General features: G+C 41.7%; 2 long non-coding RNA genes across 2 annotated transcripts; both read left to right on the forward strand.

The window, feature by feature from the left end:
* Positions 1–1,720: 1,720 nt before the first annotated feature.
* LOC309378507 lies at positions 1,721–7,078 on the forward strand. Its single transcript, XR_014172121.1, has 2 exons — positions 1,721–1,898; positions 6,181–7,078. It is a non-coding gene; the product is annotated as an uncharacterized lncRNA (long non-coding RNA).
* A 3,131-nt stretch (positions 7,079–10,209) lies between these two features.
* LOC309378499 lies at positions 10,210–13,575 on the forward strand. Its single transcript, XR_014172113.1, has 2 exons — positions 10,210–11,037; positions 11,190–13,575. It is a non-coding gene; the product is annotated as an uncharacterized lncRNA (long non-coding RNA).
* Positions 13,576–18,929: the final 5,354 nt, after the last annotated feature.

The following is an 18,929-nucleotide window of genomic DNA, read 5'->3' on the forward strand; positions in this document are numbered from 1 at the left end:
TTCTAAAATTTATTTATTGGTGTGTGTTTTTCCTTCCGTAAAACTACCAAGAACACAATAAAATAAAATCATGATTAAGGGCAGCAGCATTTGTCCTTCTTTTAATAGGAATTGTTGTGTGTTTGTGTGTAAAAATAGGGGGTTGTGGGGGGGGGGTCAGCATAATTCATGCTGTTCCCTGGCTTCTTTCTGCTCCCATCAGAAACCTCCATTTTCTTGGGAGAGAATTTGGTATTAACAAATGTCTTAAGAGTATCTGAGGACCAAGATAAGCTGCCCTCAAAAGATGTCCACATTTTACCTACTCTACAGTTAAAATTCTTCTCAAGTTTTATTTGTCATACCTGGTCAAACCAGATAAGAAAACACACACATGAAATTTATGTTTTAAAAAATAATGACAAATTGCACAACGTGCTTCCCGGTTTAACGTGATGCGTTTTAATAGGGAAAAACCCTAGAATTTTAGATGACTGTATATACCCTAGTTCATGAATGACTTTTCAGCAAAGTATATCATAAAATGTTGAAAATGTTGCATTTTCTCCTGCCATGCTTGAAGATTAATAATCCAAATGATAGAAAGACATCTGTGACCCCATTATATAAAGCAGATGTGGAAATGGATGACATTTCTTACTTTAATTACTTTATTTATAATGTAGATAGACAAGTGGAATGTTTTCTTTCTCTGTGAGGTGAATGTAGACACTATTATCAACTTCAGAAGCACTGAGCCAACAAACACCTCTGTGTGACAGAAGGCTGCTGACAGTCAGTGTAAACAATACTGAGATAGATGGACCAGTGGTCTGATTCAGTAGAAACTAGCTTCCTCAGGCTCAGTGCATTCACAATGTGATCGTATACAATGTGTTTGGGAGAAAGGTGGGATAAAAAATGGTAAAGGGACCCCTGACCATTAGGTCCAGTCATGGCCGACTCTGGGGTTGCAGCGCTCATCTCGCTTTATTGGCCGAGGGAGCCAGCATACAGCTTCCGGGTCATGTGGCCAGCATGACTAAGCCGCTTCTGGTGAACCAGAGCAGCGCACGGAAATGCTGTTTACCTTATCACCGGAGCAGTACCTATTTTCTACTTGCACTTTGACATGCTTTCGAACTGCTAAGTTGGCAGGAGCTGGGACCAAGCAACGGGAGCTCACCCCGTCACGGGGATTTGAACCGCCAACCTTCTGATCGGCAAGTCCTAGGCTCAGTGGTTTAGAGCACAGCACCACCCACGTCCCTTGAAAGGTGGGATACAAATACCTTAAAATCACAATTGCGATCATAATAATATAACATACACGGAGACCCACAAAGACGTAAGTGTAGCTTACCTCAAAAGTGGAGAGAGGTAAGAATTATGCACATCCAGCTCCCATGCTGATGACACAAAGCTCTACTTCTCCTTCCTATCTGCAGGCATCACAGTGGAAGTGGTGGACCAATGTCTTGCCTCAGTAATGGACTGGGTGAGAGCCAACAAACTGAAGCTCAATCCAAATAAGATGGAGGCACTGTTAAGGGGTGGTTCCCTAGACCAGATGGGTGGGAGGTTGCCTGCTTTTGATGGGGCTACACTCCCTCTGAAGGAGCAGGTACGTAGCTTTGGGGTGCTCCTGGATCCTTTGCTGTCACTTGAGGCTCAAGTGGCCTAAGTGGTAATGAGTGCCTTCCGTCAGCTTTAGCTGGTGGCCCACGTGTGTCCCTAGCCTAACTTCTGTTGTCTATGCTGTGGTGTTCCAGATCTTGCTGGACTCCCAACTCCTATAATTCCTGAACATTAGAGTCAACCAACAAGGGTCCCTTTTCTCATGTGACAAAATGTATTGTAAGGAATAGTTGCTGTCATAAACTGGCTGTCATGAAGCAGGAAGGAGGAAGAGGATCCCAGTGAGGGATGTAGCCCCGATTGGGACACATTGGGGCAAGCTAGGGTTGGAGAAGGAAAGGTTGGTATATAAAGTACTCATGGGGCAACAGAGAATGGTGAGGGAGATGGGGGTCAGTGCACAGGAACCAGAGCAGCAAGACCCATCACCAGAGGGGCCCAAATCCCCAAACATGGCAGTCTATGAGACATAAGGAGCAGCATGTGGTATGATCTAGGAGGCTGAGGCAGGCAAAGGCCCACAGCCCAGCTGGCCAGGTGGGGCTTATTAGCTCTGGGAGGGAGTGTGTGATTCCTCAGCTGGAGTAGGCTTGGGACAGGTGAGGGTCACATGCCTCATCAAGGCCAGATGCTGCAGTCAGCATGCAAGGTATACAAGGGAAACAGAGCTGAGGTGCTGTGTCTGCTCAACTCCCCACATTGGTTGGACCACAGCATGGATGTTATCGGGAGCTCCTTGAGACTGTGCTTGTGTGGGACTAACATCCTAGTGCCCTGATTCCTGGATTGGCTGCCAAGGCAGGAATTTGGTCTGACTGGACTTTGGACCTGTTGGCCTGCCAGATTATGCGCTAATATCTGCTGTGGGTTCGTGTACACTTGTGGGACATACCAGGTAACCCGTGGTTCGGGACAGTTGCTGGCAAAAGTAATGGTCTAAAAAGTATGATGGTTGGGACCCAAACAGCAGAAATGACCCAGGAAGCCAGCTGCAATCCCTGCTACTGTATTGCTCAGGATCAGACTCTATTTCTTAAGAGAAGCCTGAGGAGCATGGAGGGTGGTGCAAAAAACAGGGACAGGCTGTTATGAATGCAGAAATCCTGCATTTGGCCTTTAGTGGTTCAGGTTAAGTAAAGGTAAAGGGACCCCTGACCATTAGGTCTAGTCATGACCAACTCTGGGGTTGTGGGGCTCATCTCGCTTTATTGGCCAAGGGAGTTGGCATACAGCTTCCAGGTCATGTGGCCAGCAGGTCATTCTGGCGAACAAGAGCAGTGCACGGAGACGCCGTTTACTTTCCTGCCAGAGCGGTACCTATTTATCTACTTGCATTTTGACGTGCTTTCGAACTGCTAGGTTGGCAGGAGCAGGGACGGAGCAATGGGAACTCACCAGTCTAGTCATGGGGATTCGAACTGCTGACCTTCTGATCGGCAAGTCCTAGGCTCTGTGGTTTTATCCACAGTGCCACCCAGGTCCCCTAGTGGTTCAGGCTACATATAGTCAAAAAGGAAGTGCTGCACATTAAGAGCAGAATCTTGTTGTCTGGATAGCCCAGGTCCTCCATGCATACTGTCCAGACTTGCAACCTGCGGAGGTCACTTCGGTGCTGCTAACACAGCAGTTTGACTTCACCCCTGGAGGTGCACTCCATTGGCTCAGAGACAGATGGATGCCAACAGCAATCTGTGTTCACTAGGATTTATGGAAATCAGAGTATAAGTGTCCCAACCAGGCAGGATCCAAAAGTTTTAAGGAATAATATACTTCTGTTGAAGTAATCAGCAGTTGCCTCTGCTGAGACCTGGTTTAATAAAACTTTCCATCTCAGTAGTACCAGACTTGGCTAAGTATTTGTAATTAGAGTGGATTATTAGAAAATAATCACTCTTAATGCTTGTGTGCTCTTTTAAGATCCAATACAAACTTAATCTATCAATAGGGAGTAAATTATATAAGGATATCATTAGCATTTTTATGTAAGATTAAGGGAAATGGTTTTCTTTCCTTTTTTTGAAAGAGAATTTTAAAGCAGTTGAATAATTGGTGTAACTAAACTCTTGCATCTTTTACATAGTTTTTTTTTAAAAAAAATATTCAGCTAATATTTACTTTCACATGGGAAAATTGTTACCTATAATGATTCAAATTCTATATTTAGTGTTAAAGTTGTACTTTCCAAAAAGGAGAAAATAGTCGTTTTAGAACCATGAAGGTAATCATAGGGCAATTAGCTACCTACACAATCATGCAATAACAACATGTTGGCAGGAACAAAGTTTTCCTATCATGGACTGCCAGTGTCCATGACCTGACCTTCTAAGCTGGCCATCTCAGATGGATCCTTGATTTATTTGCAGATCCAATGTGTGGCTCTTGGAGGTTCAACTTTGAAACTCTGCACTCTTTTGAAAGTAGCTTGGAAATAGAAGACAGGAAACTCATGCACAGCAAAATGGGTTTTTTTCACTGACAAGATTCCCTTTGGCATGTGAAAAGCACTAGTTTACTAGTGTTTTGCTGTTTCCAATGTCATTGGCATGTTCTGTACTGCAAAAGTAAAATGAGGCATGCGTTTGGGGAGAAGAAGGAAATGAAATGCAGCCGAAGGGCGTAGCTGACATCTGCATTGCTCATGCAGTTCGGATCAGGTTGTCTTGGCAGAAAGAAGTTAAAGAGTAAAGATCAGGTGAACCTAGCCTTCCATCTTAATCTCATCCAACTGATTCAAAATAAGTAGTGTTATCTTTAAGCCTGTCATGAAATTAGGAAATAGTTTGACTTACTCTGAGGCAATCCAGATTAAATCAGGCTTGATCTGTCTGCCACATTGCACCATAAGCCTATCCTTTGCCTATCCCACCTGCTTGCTTTGGGTTGAATGCAGGAAAGTCATTGAGCACGACGAACACCTTCTGCAATAGAATGTCCTTTCCTTCTCCTCCCCCAGAAGATTGAGGGAACCCCCAGAGAAGAGGGCAACTTCCTATGTTCTTTGCAGAGTCTACTGAAAGAAAAAGCCATCTACTGATGACTTAAAGTCAATTTTGCATTAGGAAGTCAATTTTCTTATACTGATGAATATGTTTGTTAGCAGCATCTACTTGATGGAATATGAATTCACATTTTAGCAAGCAAGTCAACAAAGGAGGTTAACACTTCTGTTGAGCCTTCCTAACTACATGTCCATATTTCAAAAATTTAGCACCTTATCCTGCATTACCCTTGGTTGATATCTCCTTACACATTCTCATATTTGTACAGCTTATTCAAACATTTCTGATATTTGCTAAGACATATCTCCATACCAGATTAAAACAGCCATCTGAATCTTTTTTTTAAATCTTTGGAAATGGGAGAAAATCTACTCTGCTGAACTACTGAGATATGAAATAATAGCATTCACTACGTATTATTTTCATCAAATTTTAAATTGCACTTCTGAGCCTCTTCTTTCCACTACTTCTCATTTAAATAATCTTCTCTCTTCAACCAATAATAAACCACCCTTTTCAGAAAAGTGTACCTGCAAAATCTTGAACCCTCAATTGTGTTTTGATTATGGAACCTCATTTTACTAACCCATTGTTTTTAAACAAACTTGATTGAATTATTTTAAAACAATGATCAAATATAAAGTGTTGTCTTCCAAGACAAAAAACCCCATGATGTTAAGTCTTGTAAACAGTTATCCACATGGCCTCAAAACAAGCTTGGAAAGTGTTTTACATTACAAATTAAGCTCACATCAGTACTGTCTCTTTTATAGCAAAACAGAGTTAGAACATCATCATCTTTCGAGACCAAATGCCAGAAAGACAATTTTGCATTTAAATCATATATGAAGCCACACATATTTTCTCAAATACATTACAATAGTCACAGACCCCATAGGCAGATAGTATAAAATACTACAGCGGAAAGTATGCACTCTCTATATTCACACAATTTTCTCAAAACTCTTGTTAATAAATAGTTTGCGACTATTTCCCCCTCTTTTGCTTTGAAGAATATCCTTTGTGAAACATGATGCTTGGCTATGTCACAATTTTGCAGCAGTAAAAATCCATCCATTTCCCATATGAATGTGTCTGTGGTTTGTTTTGGAGGATCATATATTGGCTTATTAAATCAAAACATGCACGAGGCTTTGCCCTTGGTCCATGCTTGTGTAACTATTTTTAATGATTATTTTTATTCACCAAAAGTCTTGATTAAGGGTCTCTGAAGGGACTCACAGCAAATTATTCCTATAGAGGCAAATAACAAAGAACTCTCAAATGTCGAACAGCAGTGCATAAGGATTTTACACAAATGATCTAATTTACACAAGTGCCATAAATTAACAAAATAGAGCACCACCCTCCTGAAGTTCAGTTTGAAAAGCAGCACCTTGATCACTATGTATCCTTCTACGAAACTCATCGTGATTAATAAGTTTCAGCCTTGATAAAGTGAGACAGCAGTGGGTTACCCTTGCACCTACCCTTCCCTCCTCCCTCCACAGTTTGCTACAGTAATCCAAGAATTAACCATATTTTCCTGTTTCTTCCAAACCAGGAAGCCAACCTGTTAGCTGAAGTTGGTTTAAGGCCCTGGATTGTTCCAAACCTGATGACTATCATTTCCAAGTTTGAACAAAATAGGAAACTATGGTTTCCTGAAGATCAGGCCGAGAAGGGAGGAGAGAATGTCATCACAAGAGTTGTTCATATGATGGCAGATTAAGTTGTGAGATGATCCTCCAAGCACTGTTAATGTGTATGGATTTTTAAAAGCAACAGTCTTGTGGCTGTTTAAAGAGAAACAGATTTATGTTTCAGGCTACCCAGAGTGGCTGGAGCAACCCAGTCAGATGGGTGGGGTATAAGTACTAAATTATTATTATAATGTATTATGACTAGCAACGACGGTGACCAAATACAGGTGGGTGACACTGTATAGACTAGTTTTTACCCATGCCCACATCTCCTATTCAAACAAGAACCAAAATGAATGTTCTAGCATTTCATTGGTCTTTCAAGGTGCTTTTTGAAATGTCTCGCACTTGACATCTTACTGATTTCAGGCCAATTATGCAATAGATGAATGATTCGTGATGAATCATCAGTGTATTTCAATATTACCTCCTCCCCACCCAGCCCAATTCACTGTTGCTTTTTTAAAAAGTGTAGGAGAAGTGCTCTTCTGCCAGAACAAAAAATCTGCAATAAGAGTCATTAAGTGTGTAATGTATTCAGCCTCTCACTGTGACTAAGAGGCAATGTGGGAATTGTGAAAGTGAAGAATAGCAAAGGCAATAGTTCAACTTCATTGATTCACTGGGTGTCAGCTGTTAGAGAAATTAGAAATAGGCATCTCCAAGTGGAAATATATGGGGAGGAAGAATAATGATCTGTGTATTTTGTTCATTACATGCCTCTCTTTTTTAAACAATAAAAACTCTTCCGAGACTGAATATTGTATTCCAACTTTTACTTTCTTTATTCTTCTCTATAATTTGTTCAACACATGAATTCTATTTTTTGCACTCATGTTAATATTTCATTTTGCCTTACTTAAGTCCCTGCAAGTCATTATCTGACTGTTATTAATTACTACTGGCAGAGATCCGATTTAAGGCATTGAAGTTAGGAAAATACTATTGTTATTGATGATTTTTTTTTTAAAAAAGTACAATACTTCCCTCAGACCAATCCACAGCAGCTAAAAATGGTGCTTTGTTTTAATATAGAATTGCTAGCTGCCTCTGGTTCTCTGTAGAGCATCTTTCTGAGTGTGGAAAATGATATCCTCTGCTCAGGCCTCTGCTAGCAGAACATTTGCTCTTATTAGCTGGGCTAACTAAATCTCTCTCTCTCTCTCTCTCTCTCTCTCTCTCTCTCTCTCTCTCTCTCTCTCTCTCACACACACACACACACACACACACACACACACACCATAGCTGCCAACTTTTCCCTTTTCTAGCGAGGAATCCTATTCGGGAATTTCCCTTAAAAAAAGGGAAACGTTGACAGCTCTCTCACACACACACACACACACACACAATGGGCAAGGAACAGGGAGAACAAGAAGTTGCCCGCAGTGGCACTTGCCACACTGCATACTTAAAGTAAACATAATGCACAACCTCCTCTTCCTTCCTTAACCACTTCAAATATTCCTCCCTGAAAATCACCATTCTGTTTCATTCCAAATTCATTCCTGAAAAAATTGTACTCAGTATGAACCTGTTTTTACACAAAAGTCAACATACAGTATATTGGCTTTTTCATTCTGCTGTTCAACTAGCTTTAACATTTCTAGGTTTGATTCACTTCAGAATTGGTCTTTTGTCTTATTTTACTTAGGTGGATAAGTCTATGATGAACATCTTATAAGCATGGAGATATCTAAAAGGAGTCTGAAGCTTCTTTAAATTCACCGTTTAAGTTTTCAGAACACACTTTAAGAAAAAAAATTTTTTAAAAAAACCTACCATAGACAAATGACAGGACTTTTTTTTTGCTGAAATACACAGAGAATACTTTATGCTTTCTTCCTTAGGCTGCAACTATTTATTTAATCTGGTCAGTCAATCATAACAAGATCTGATTGAAAATGTTTAATTTCTTCTTTGAAAAGATTGCCTCCAAGTGGAAGAGATCATTACTACACTCATCTAAGATTCGTGAATTAAATTTAAGGACAAACATTATTATTTTTGCATTTGATCATTCATTATACACATGTGCACACACAGAGTGCCAGGTGAGAATCTGGAGAGAAGACCATTCATTTGGAACAAAGTTATAAGTATTTCTATTATGAAATTAGTCATGGGTCAGCACAATTCAGTATTTGCCAGCTTCCTGCAAGCTTTCATGGAGTTTCACACTGAGGTGTGGTGAAGTAGTTAGTGTTAGATTAGGACTAGGGGGATCTTGGTTCAGCCATGAAGCTCCTTGAGTGACCTTGGATTTGTCCCTGTCTCTCTTAACCTAATCTATCTATTTTCAAAATAAAATGGGAATGTGATATGTACTGTACAGATACACATAACCACTTGATTCAGGGAGGGCATCAGATGAAGTAAGTCACATACAGAAGACGAAATGAAGTTCTATGTTGATTGACAAATTAACAGTCAACAAATCCTTGGGTCCATATGATATAAAAGTTCTTGAAAGACGTGAAGTGAAATTGCTGACCTCCTAAGAGAATGACACAATCTATCATTAAAACCAGTTTCCTTACTAGAGGTCTGAAAGGGGGGGGGGTGAAAAACCCTCTCTAAATTTGCTACACCACTCATGGGCAACAAAAAGGAGACATTTCATTTATCTTTCCGAAGGAGAGATTGTTTTAGAACAGTTTGAGGGACACTTACTGCTGGCTGCAAACAATGGCATTTTCTCAGGTCTTTCACTTTTTAAAATGTAGTTTTGTGACCTCCTGCAAGTGAGTGGTGGAGATTAATGCAGCCAGCAGGAGCACCACTGCACTCCACACAGAACAACAACAACAAAAATTTTAAACGAATAAAAACAGAGAGAGAAGAAAAATGCCACTGTTTGCTGGGAATAATAAGAACCCTCAGGGTTGACTGAAGAAGGTTTGCCCTCTCAGGTGAAGAATAAAATGGCACTCCCTCCCACATACAAAACTCAACTAGACTTCCAGTTGAATCTTTCTTCAGCGCTGGTGACATGACACTGCCCTCTGCTCTGTAGAGGCTGGTCAATAAAGACAAATGAGATACTGCCCCACCGACCACAGTTTGTCCTCAGCCAGCCCCCACCTGCCTGCCTTCTTACTTATTACAAATCCAGGGTGTGGTTCTGGCTGTTGGCCTCCCTGCTTGCCACTCCGCCAGTCCCACTGAACCTGAGACAACAAGCTAGTTTAGGGTGGCCTAAACTACCTTAAAGGGATGCGGGTGGCGCTGTGGGTTAAACCACAGAGCCTAGGACTTGCAATCAGAAGGTTGCTGTTTGAATCCCTGCGACGGGGTGAGCTCCTGTTGCTTGGTCCCTGCTCTTACCAACTTAGCAGTTCGAAAGCACGTCAAAGTGCAAGTAGATAAATAGATACCGCTCCGGCAGGAAGGCAAACAGCATTTCTGTGCACTGCTCTGGTTCGCCAGAAGCAGCTTAGTCATGCTGACCGCATGACCCGGAAGCTGTACACTGGCTCCTTCGGCCAATAAAGCGAGATGAGCGCCGCAACCCCAGAGTTGGCCACATCTGGACCTAATGGTCAGGGGTCCCTTTACCTTTAAACTACTCTAAAAGCATCTGCAGTTTTGCTCTCTGACAGAATGACTAGGAGTGGAATGAGGCATAGGCACAGCTAGGGGACTGGTCCCCCCAGTATCTGCTGCCTGAGGCCATAATCTCATTTTGCCTAATGGTAGGGCTGGCCCTGAGCACACACCTCCATCCTATAACCCTTCCAACCTCCCCAAAGATTCACCAATAGTTTAAGGGTCCAAAGCTGCCCAGCAGTTTCAGGAGCAAAAAATTTGGCAAATTATACCCAATGTAAGCATTAAATTATGACACAACCCCCCAGCCCCATATACGATGATGGGCCTGATCTGGTGGTGGCTAATAAGGAAGAGGAGTTTGGACTTTTGATTGATATTTCACTGAAAATCTCAATAAGGATATTATAAGCCTTTAAAAAAGGCTGGAAATGGGCAACTAAAGCTAAAGCCTCTGGGCTAAGGAGGAGCCATGATTGAAGCTTATTTAAAAGAGAAATTGTGTTGAGAGGTTTTCTCTCTCTCCCTCTTTCATAAGAGCTCAGGGTCATTCAATTAAAATGATTGTCAGTCAATTCAGGACAGAGAAAAGACATTGCTTTTTCGCACAATGTATGATTAGCATACAGAATTTGTGACCACCATTTGTCGCAATTGCTCCTGGCATAGATGGCTCGGAAAGGGGATTACAGCCAAAAGTGCCATGGAAACTAGAGGGATATTTCAAAATTTACCAAACACCTTTCTAATCATTGCTGTATCAAGAGTATTACTAGTCGTTTCAAAACGGTCAAGTTATCCTCCTCTGCCCTCTTTGATAAAATAGGGGGGATCTGATATGGAGCAGTGGCAAGGCTATTTTTTATTTTACAAGAGCCTTTGCCCATCTTATTGTTAAGGGTAAGACCTGCCCATTCCACCCAATTATTTAAATTCCCCTCCTGAAACTATCCTTCCCACTTTTACAGGGGTCCTATGAAAGTAATGGTGCTGGGAACATTCAGCACATCTTACATTTTAATCCTCTGAAAAATGCACCGCACAGAACATATCGTTTCAGCTCAACGCCAAGTCAGACTGTCATCCTAAGCACTCCTCTGAATGTCTTTTCCATTGAAATGGTAGACACCTGAACTAGAGCTTTTGAATGCAATCAATAAGACTGCTTTAGAGTAAGTACCCTGAGGATTGCCATAATCTTTTCTCTATAATGAAAAACAGGAAATAGGAATCGATTTTCTATTTGTGGAAGCATTACTGAATACAAAAGATATCACTCTTCTACACTGATCTATTCTTTTTTTACAATTTATTGGCCTCACAGGTTCCAGAATTAAACTCTCCAACCCAACCATGAAACAAAGATTTAGTGATCAGTCTGACAGGGGACAGAATGAGACAGAACGAGCGCACTGAATTTATGGAGTCAGTCTGGATTAATGGAGTTTGTACAGTAAGCTCAAGTTGGAATACATTTGACGTATTTTATTATTAATAGTAGTAGACATCTTGCTTCTTTCGTTTGGAGAGAACAATCCTGTCATCTCTCATATGGACCCACAGAAGTCAAATCACACAATTGCCACTACAGGCCAGATGGAACCTAGTGATCTAGCAATGGGATGTTTTCCGCCCCTTTGGCAAAACACCAAGGCTAACAGCCCAGGAGTGAAGGTTACTCACTGGCTATACAGAGGCTCTGTCCCAAGCAAGGGTGCAATGCAGTCAGGGACTTGGGGGGGAGGGCACAGAGATCATATTGAGAACCTTGACTTCCAAGGTAAGAGGGAGAAACCAGCTGGTACCATGCATTCTGGCCTCCTAGATCCTGTGGTTTCTGGATGAAGGTTAAACCAAACTGTACAAGTCCACCTGGTTACTTTCTTGACCTTCCTGACCAAGGCCCATTAGGATCCTTGCTGATACCCACCCAACCTGTGTGTGTGCTGTTCCCCCTATGGGCTTACTGTAGTATAGGGACTAAGACACAGGCACACACCTGTACAGTACTGGATACCACATTTACAAGTTAGAATGTGGGCTGGATTTGTATGGGAGACATTGGATTGTCTCCCATGTGAACCATCCTTCACATGAAGACCTTCCTCAGATGTTTGACCTACCCATTTAATGTGAAATACAGTGAGTGGCAACATGGACCAGGGACTTCTTGGTAGTGGCACTAACATTTTGGAACTTGTCACTGAGAGGTTTAAAAGAGGCAATCTTATACATTGGGAGTAAGATCTACTGAACACTTCCACAGCATGTGAAGCTTTCTCAAAATCAAACTCAATAGCCCCAATTTAATTAAATTTGGCCACACTTAACTCCCACTTCATTTTCAATGAGACTTTTGAATAATTAACTTTCTTTAGGGCCAGTTTATATTCATCAGGATTTAAGCTTAAATGATTTCCTGAATCAATTTTGACTTTGAGGACACAGAGTTTTAAGAATAGTATCTTTGCCATTTGCACATCTCTGCAAGCATGTGAACCACACCAGATAAAGACGGAACAGAGTTGAGAGAGCAGAATATACATTTATTTAAGAATCTGGAGATCAAGATCTATTCTGAACTATCGAGGAATACAAACGCATAGTCCAGTCATTGTATTTTTATGGCTCACAGGAAATACTCAGGTGAGATTCCAGACCTATATCTTCATATATTTGGTTTTTCTGACTACTCTCATCTTCTCCAACTTCCTCATCTCCCATGAAAATATTTATCTGTGGGCTCATAGCCGAAATGGTGGCCATGCAACTGGCATTTGGAAATACCATGTCACAATCATTCTCTCCTGTGGATTGCTGTTGTTCTGATTTCTCTTCTTCTCTTTTGTCTGCAGCAGCTGCTTTTTCCGCCGCTGCCCTTTTCTCCTCCTGGCGCATGTCTTGGTACACCTGATGCATGATAAACTGTGTTGTGTTCCTAGGGGCACGCATTCCTGGTGCCCTCCATCCACACAGATTCATGGGGCGCAGTCTCCCCTTTACAGCTGCATGCATAAATGCTAACAAACGCTGACTCTTCCGCTTCCGATTACGGCGGTGACTTCTCCCAATCCTACAGCATCTGGATTTCCACTGGTGACTTGCACACCAATGCTTTGCTTTCTCCTTCTTGGGTGATCTTTTCTTCTTCCAATAGCCTCCCCTTTTCTTCCATGGTCTACCATTCCCAGAGAGCATACCGTTCTTCCGTTCGGAAAAGTGACACGCTTTGGGTTTCTTCACTTTGGTATCATGATGGCTACCATGAGACACTCCTGGATCACTTCTTTCACCATTTTGGTCCCTTCTTCCCATGTTGGGCCATTGTTTGGTATATCCTAGTTGCAGAGACAGCTGCTGATAACACCGCCGTCCCTGTCTCCACATTTCAGGAGATAATTGGGAAGCCTCTTCCAAAAAACTACCTTTCCAACTTTCGATTTTTCCTCCCTAGGAGTTTCTCCTTCCACAGCAGCCACTGCTTGTGCTGTTCTGTATTGTGTGGTTTGTGACTTCTGCCCTTAACCAGCTGGGCACACACTCCTGATTTTCCAGTACTTTTTTTTCCTGGTCGTTTTCTGTTGCTCCCTCTTTCTTTGTGGCTTTGGTGCCACTGCTCATAGTACAATGAGACCCCGGTGTGAGATGCTGCTTTGACCCAGATTCAGTGGGCCATAGGTGTCATGCCACTAGGGGTGGTAACTTCCTTTCCTCTTGGGAGCCTTGTATAGATTGAATAAAGCATCGTCATCACCCTAGGCAACAGGGAACCAATCATAAAGCAATGGGTGGGGCTGTAACTGGACATTCCGCCAGCTTTTAACAGGGTGGGGCTGTGATAGGTGTTCTTTTGAGAGCAGCTCTGTAGAATCAAAGACTCTTGTCTTCTTTAGGCTCCAGGGCAACTGACTCCACACAACTGTCATGGTAGCCATGTTGGCGTGCATCTTTTAGCCAGACATAGCTTAAGGCAAATACTATTTTCAGATACCCCAATCCAGTGTAACAGTAATCAATAAAGACTGACCTATGCCACATGACATCTTTAATGACTTCAATGTAAGCTGTTACCAAAGATTAAGTAATGAATCCGTTCTACTTTTCAGAAAAGAAGGCTGAAAAACAAACCCATCTCATGATTTTCCTGTCCAAATTACACAGGGATGATGTGAATAAACTGCCCATGACCCCATATTTAATTTTCTATGTCTGCCATATATATATCAGATTTCGGGACAATTCCTACAAATGATGCTTGGGTAACAGTCAACATGTTTCTATCTACCCAAACTACTGATGCAGTAACACTTTACATTCTGTTTTGTGCAGAATGTCTGGGCCCACAAACTGCTAAATATCTTAATGCTCATATGGATTTTATAGCTAGAAACTCTGTTTCTTATAAATGTATGTATTTGGTTATAGTTAAATTTTAATTTTGAGTTGATAGAGCACACCCTACAGAATATGCCCTTCTTCCAGTTTATCAAAAGGTTGAAGGCAGAAGAAGCTAACTTTTAAATACCCAAAGGATTAACTACACACTGTAATCAAATACATATAACCAAACCCTGCTGTCCTTTTTATTTCCAGGACAGCCATATTGGGGTGTGGGTGACTTGGAGCAGACAAGTAGCAGGGAGAGGGTTCTCTTAACCCTTTCCTTTCCCAGTGCTACTCAGCTACAAGTAGGTCTGCTCCAGCTGGTTTTTTGTCGTCTTGACTACAAATGAGCTTTGATCTATGCATGGAGAAAGGCTTCAGGGTGGTTTGTAGCAGAGACCTAGCAGGCAGTATAAGGGCCGCTGGGCCCCTCCTGTTCCTCCCTTCCAGTTGTTGTTGTTGTGGTTTGTTGTTGTTTTTAAGAAAGCTGGTTTGGATTCAGTTTCAAATGTCTCTGTGTAATGTGTAGTTCGGTCTGGAGCAGAATATCACATAGTTCCCTTTCTCAGTTATTGTATGGCATTCCAATTTGGTTACAAGCATTTAATAGAGAAGTTGAACAAATTCAAGTGACTTTTCTTCTTAAGATCCATGGTGACCCTAAATGCATAAGTTACGTAACCCTATGTGTTAAAACCAGTCAACATCTGATGGAAACCAATGCATGGCTCACTACAACCAAGGCATGGCTGAAAGTCCACTTTAGAACAACATCTAACTCCTTCTTAAGCTCAATGCATAAACACCTGGATCGTATAGAGCAATTCAAGATAAAATCCGTAGTTTGGGCATTGCTCTTGAGAGCCTAAAGCATGTGACAAAAGTTACATATGAAAAGACAGCACTTGTTACCTCATACTCCTAGATCCTGTTCTCTGGAGGCCTTAGGTATTACAACACCCTACAGAACCTGTGCCAAATATCTAAAGGATCTACTACTCCCTTCCCATCGAAGAGCCTTTATGCTCGCGAGATTAAATGCCTTCCCCTCTGTAGTGACCAAAGGTAGATTCTCACATGCCCCATATCAAGCCCATTTGTGTGCCTGCAACCAAGAAGTACCTGATTCACTGGACCACATTCTCTTAGATTGCTCTCTACACAGTAGACCTTGCCAACTGATGCTGAACAAAATGTTGGACCTCCGGCCTGTAACTCTGAGAAGTCGTCAAATGAGGTTTCTCATGACAGATCAGGACAAAGATATTCCTGCTTTAGTAGCTTCCTTTTTAGCTACAATTTTACCTGAAAAGGTTCCCAATGAACCATCCTTTCAGGGAACAGACAGGGCGAAGCAGAATATCTAAGTGCACACGATCACAGTGTGACCTTATGACCCTCAACAGATTCACCCTTGTCCTTTTAATTATCCCAGTGACCTGAAATGTTTTAGATTGTGATGCCAATAAGGTCTTTGATTTGATTTGAAAAATAACTTAATGGGATCCAAAATGGCCACAATATGATCAGAAACACTTCTGTTGACCCCAGGTTCTTTCCCCCTGCTCCTCAGCCCCTTGTACACTACCCCATGGCTTTCTAATGTGTTTCCCAATCCTCAGGATTAGCTTCCAGGGGGAAAGGAGGGGCTGCAGTGAGATGGGGTGTGTGTGTTGAAAAGCCCCATCATAAGCAGAATGTTGCCATGGAGCTCAGGATCCAAGTTTTTGTGTTTATGCAGGTAACCACACCTATCAATAGTCTATGGATTTGTATGCAATAAAGTAACTAGGGTTTAATCTAGGGCTCAGCTGATGGGACTAAACCTGCTCCTTCATTCATGGTGGAGAGAGTTATCAATGGATACGTCCCATGATGGTTATGTTCTGCCGCCACAGTCAGAGGCAGAAATGCTTCTGAATACCAATTATTCGAAATAACAGTATGGGAGAGTGCAGCAATGCTCTAATTCTGCATGCACGTTTTCCACAGGCATTAGGTCAGCCACCGTGAGATCAAGATGCTGGACTAGATGGGCCATTGGTCTGACCCAGAAGGCTTTTCATTAACATCTGCAGGCAGCCCTGTTTAGGGAAATTTTTAATGGTTGGCATTTTATTGAGCTCTTAATACTTTGTTGGGAGCCGTTAAGAGTGGCTGGGGCAACCTAGTCAGATGGGAAGCATATAAATATTATTATTAGTTATTAATTTCCCTATGTCATCAAGGCCAGGTGGCAAATTTCAGCCCATTTGAATGCTGCAGCCTTTTGCTTTCTCAGATAAAAGGCTGCTATTCACTCCTATGAGAAAAAAGCAAAACACTGCATTCTATTGGAAAGAAACCAAAGTACCATTCTAAACTATGCTGAAAGTTCAGCTTCAGAAACTTGGCCATTAAATAAAACAAAGGCTCTGCTTCTAATATGTTCCTTCATTGATTCTTATCAGCGTGACTGAGAGGAATGGCCATTTGAAAAGATAATGAATTATCTCCTTTCATTCTCTATCAGTACAGGAGCTGTCACATATTCAGACTCAGGCTTAATTTCCACCTTGCCTAGCTTTATTCTCCAGACACTTTAGGGAAGCTAAAAAGCATGAGAGTTCTGTAATCCTGATACGTAGAAACTTCAGCCAGAATTACTAGATAACTTATCAAGTCCGTTGTTAAAGAGCACCCAACTTTAAATACACACACAAAATACAAATATGAGGATTTGACAAGCTTTATTTATAATATCTCAACACATGATGGCAGTAGTACTCTTTAAAATGGTGATACCAATGCAAGTAAATTATCAACATTCTAAGAACCTGATATTATTTGCAAAGGTTTTTTTAAAAAACAAACAAGCCAGAGGTTGGCTAAATTTCTGAGTATTTGCTGTCTTAGTTGCTAGTAAAAAAAGATCAACAGTTGTTGACAGAAACCACATGGATAGGAAAAGGAGAGGTCTAAAGATAGATGCATGTGTCTCCTATCATTTCTACTGCACATATGCGTGCAAGTATGGCTTTGACTTTAATCTGCACCCAGTATTAAGAAGAACAACTCTTACAACTGAGGCAATAAACCTTTTGGGCTGAAGGCTGCATTGATTCATGGTCAACCCCCCCCCCCCAGCGACTGCATGCCAAAGTGCAGGTCGCCAAAATGTAAACGAATGTGTTGATTTTTTCTTTTCTAAAGAAAACTCCGAGGGTTTCCATGCTTTTTATAGTTGGGTGACTATGGGATCAATCAGTTAATATGTATTAATATAGACATTAAAGTATTGTTTTAAAATGTACCAGGACTGGCTGAGAATTGAAACGGAATCCAAAGAAGCCATAAGTACATGGCAAATTGTGGGAGGCAGGTCTTAGTAGACTACAACTCTTGGGAACCAGTTGTAGATCATGGGCCATGGATTAGACATCCCTGTCTCACAACAAATAGATCGCAACACTTGTGATATCTCAATTGAATATTAACAAATATTTGCCCTTGAAACGAAGCCCCTATTTTGACCATTTTTAAGGGAGTAATGAAAGGGCTGCAGAGAATAAATGCTGGTCCTATGAGCAAATAACTATATAGACTCACCCTCTAGTCTCAATGGTCTTGGCAACCAGGCCAATGCCTTTGCTCCTGCATAAAATTTTGTTGCACTGTGATGTAGCAATGAAAGTAGAGCAGCAGAATGGGAAGCACTGGCTGGCTAGGCATTGGAGTGAACATCTGAGTACACATTGGAATACATGTAAGAATGCCCCTTTAAGCAAAAATCGCATTGCTCTCAAATGAATGTTATTTATTTATTCAACAGAAGATTTATTGCTTATAGCTATAGACCATTGCATATAATACAAATAAAAAAAGGAAATGCCTAAAGTACAGACAGTCAAAGTGCGAGTCTGCAATAAATCACACCATTCAGAGTTGGAGTTAACACTTTATTAGCAAAAACACAACCTTCACAGACTTGGCTGAGTGTCAGGCCTAATGAGCACAGCAGCTCATCCCTGGTAGTTTTATGCCATGAATCAGTTGCCAAGAAAAAGTCCCAACCTCCCTGCAGCCTTCTAAGTCTCTCCTCTCCAGAGCTTTCCCCAAGCAATCAGGGACTAAGCCTATGTGCAGCCTTTCGCTGTTCCGTCCATTTCAGCCCAATTCTGGTTCTGGGAAGCAGGGAGGGAGGGGAGCTTGTGGCAGCATGAGATGGAGCAAACTGCCACACTCAGAGCTTTGGGAAGGTCAGTTGCTTCAGTAAGTCCAAGCCATCTATCTGCTCTGACCCTGACTAATTGCTACATTCCTTCTGTCTGCCATGTAATCTCCGTCTATTGGAGCCGGTCACAGCCAGGACAGGACAATTCTAATTTAAGCAGGAGAACTGACCACTGTAGGCACTGCTCTGTTTTAGGGACAGTATCTTCTTCTTTTTTAAAAGTATTTTAATTAAAGATTTTCTTGGTTTACAAAAGTATGTGCAATGTCTCTCTCTCTCTCCCCCCCCGTAACATTTTTTTACAGATCAGTTTTATTTGTTGAGACATTAGGAAGAAAAGGGGGGAAGAGGTGGGGGGTGGGTGGCGATGTTTCTATTTTACTTAATGTATGTGGGGTTTTGTGTCAGCATCGCTTGTGCAGGTTCTCTGCTGTTCACTTGTGTTCCTTTGGTGGTGAGAGAGGTTGG

The sequence above is a fragment of the Podarcis melisellensis genome (assembly GCF_964234715.1).
Source record: "Podarcis melisellensis genome assembly, chromosome: 10".
In the NCBI taxonomy this organism is placed as follows: domain Eukaryota; kingdom Metazoa; phylum Chordata; class Lepidosauria; order Squamata; family Lacertidae; genus Podarcis; species Podarcis melisellensis.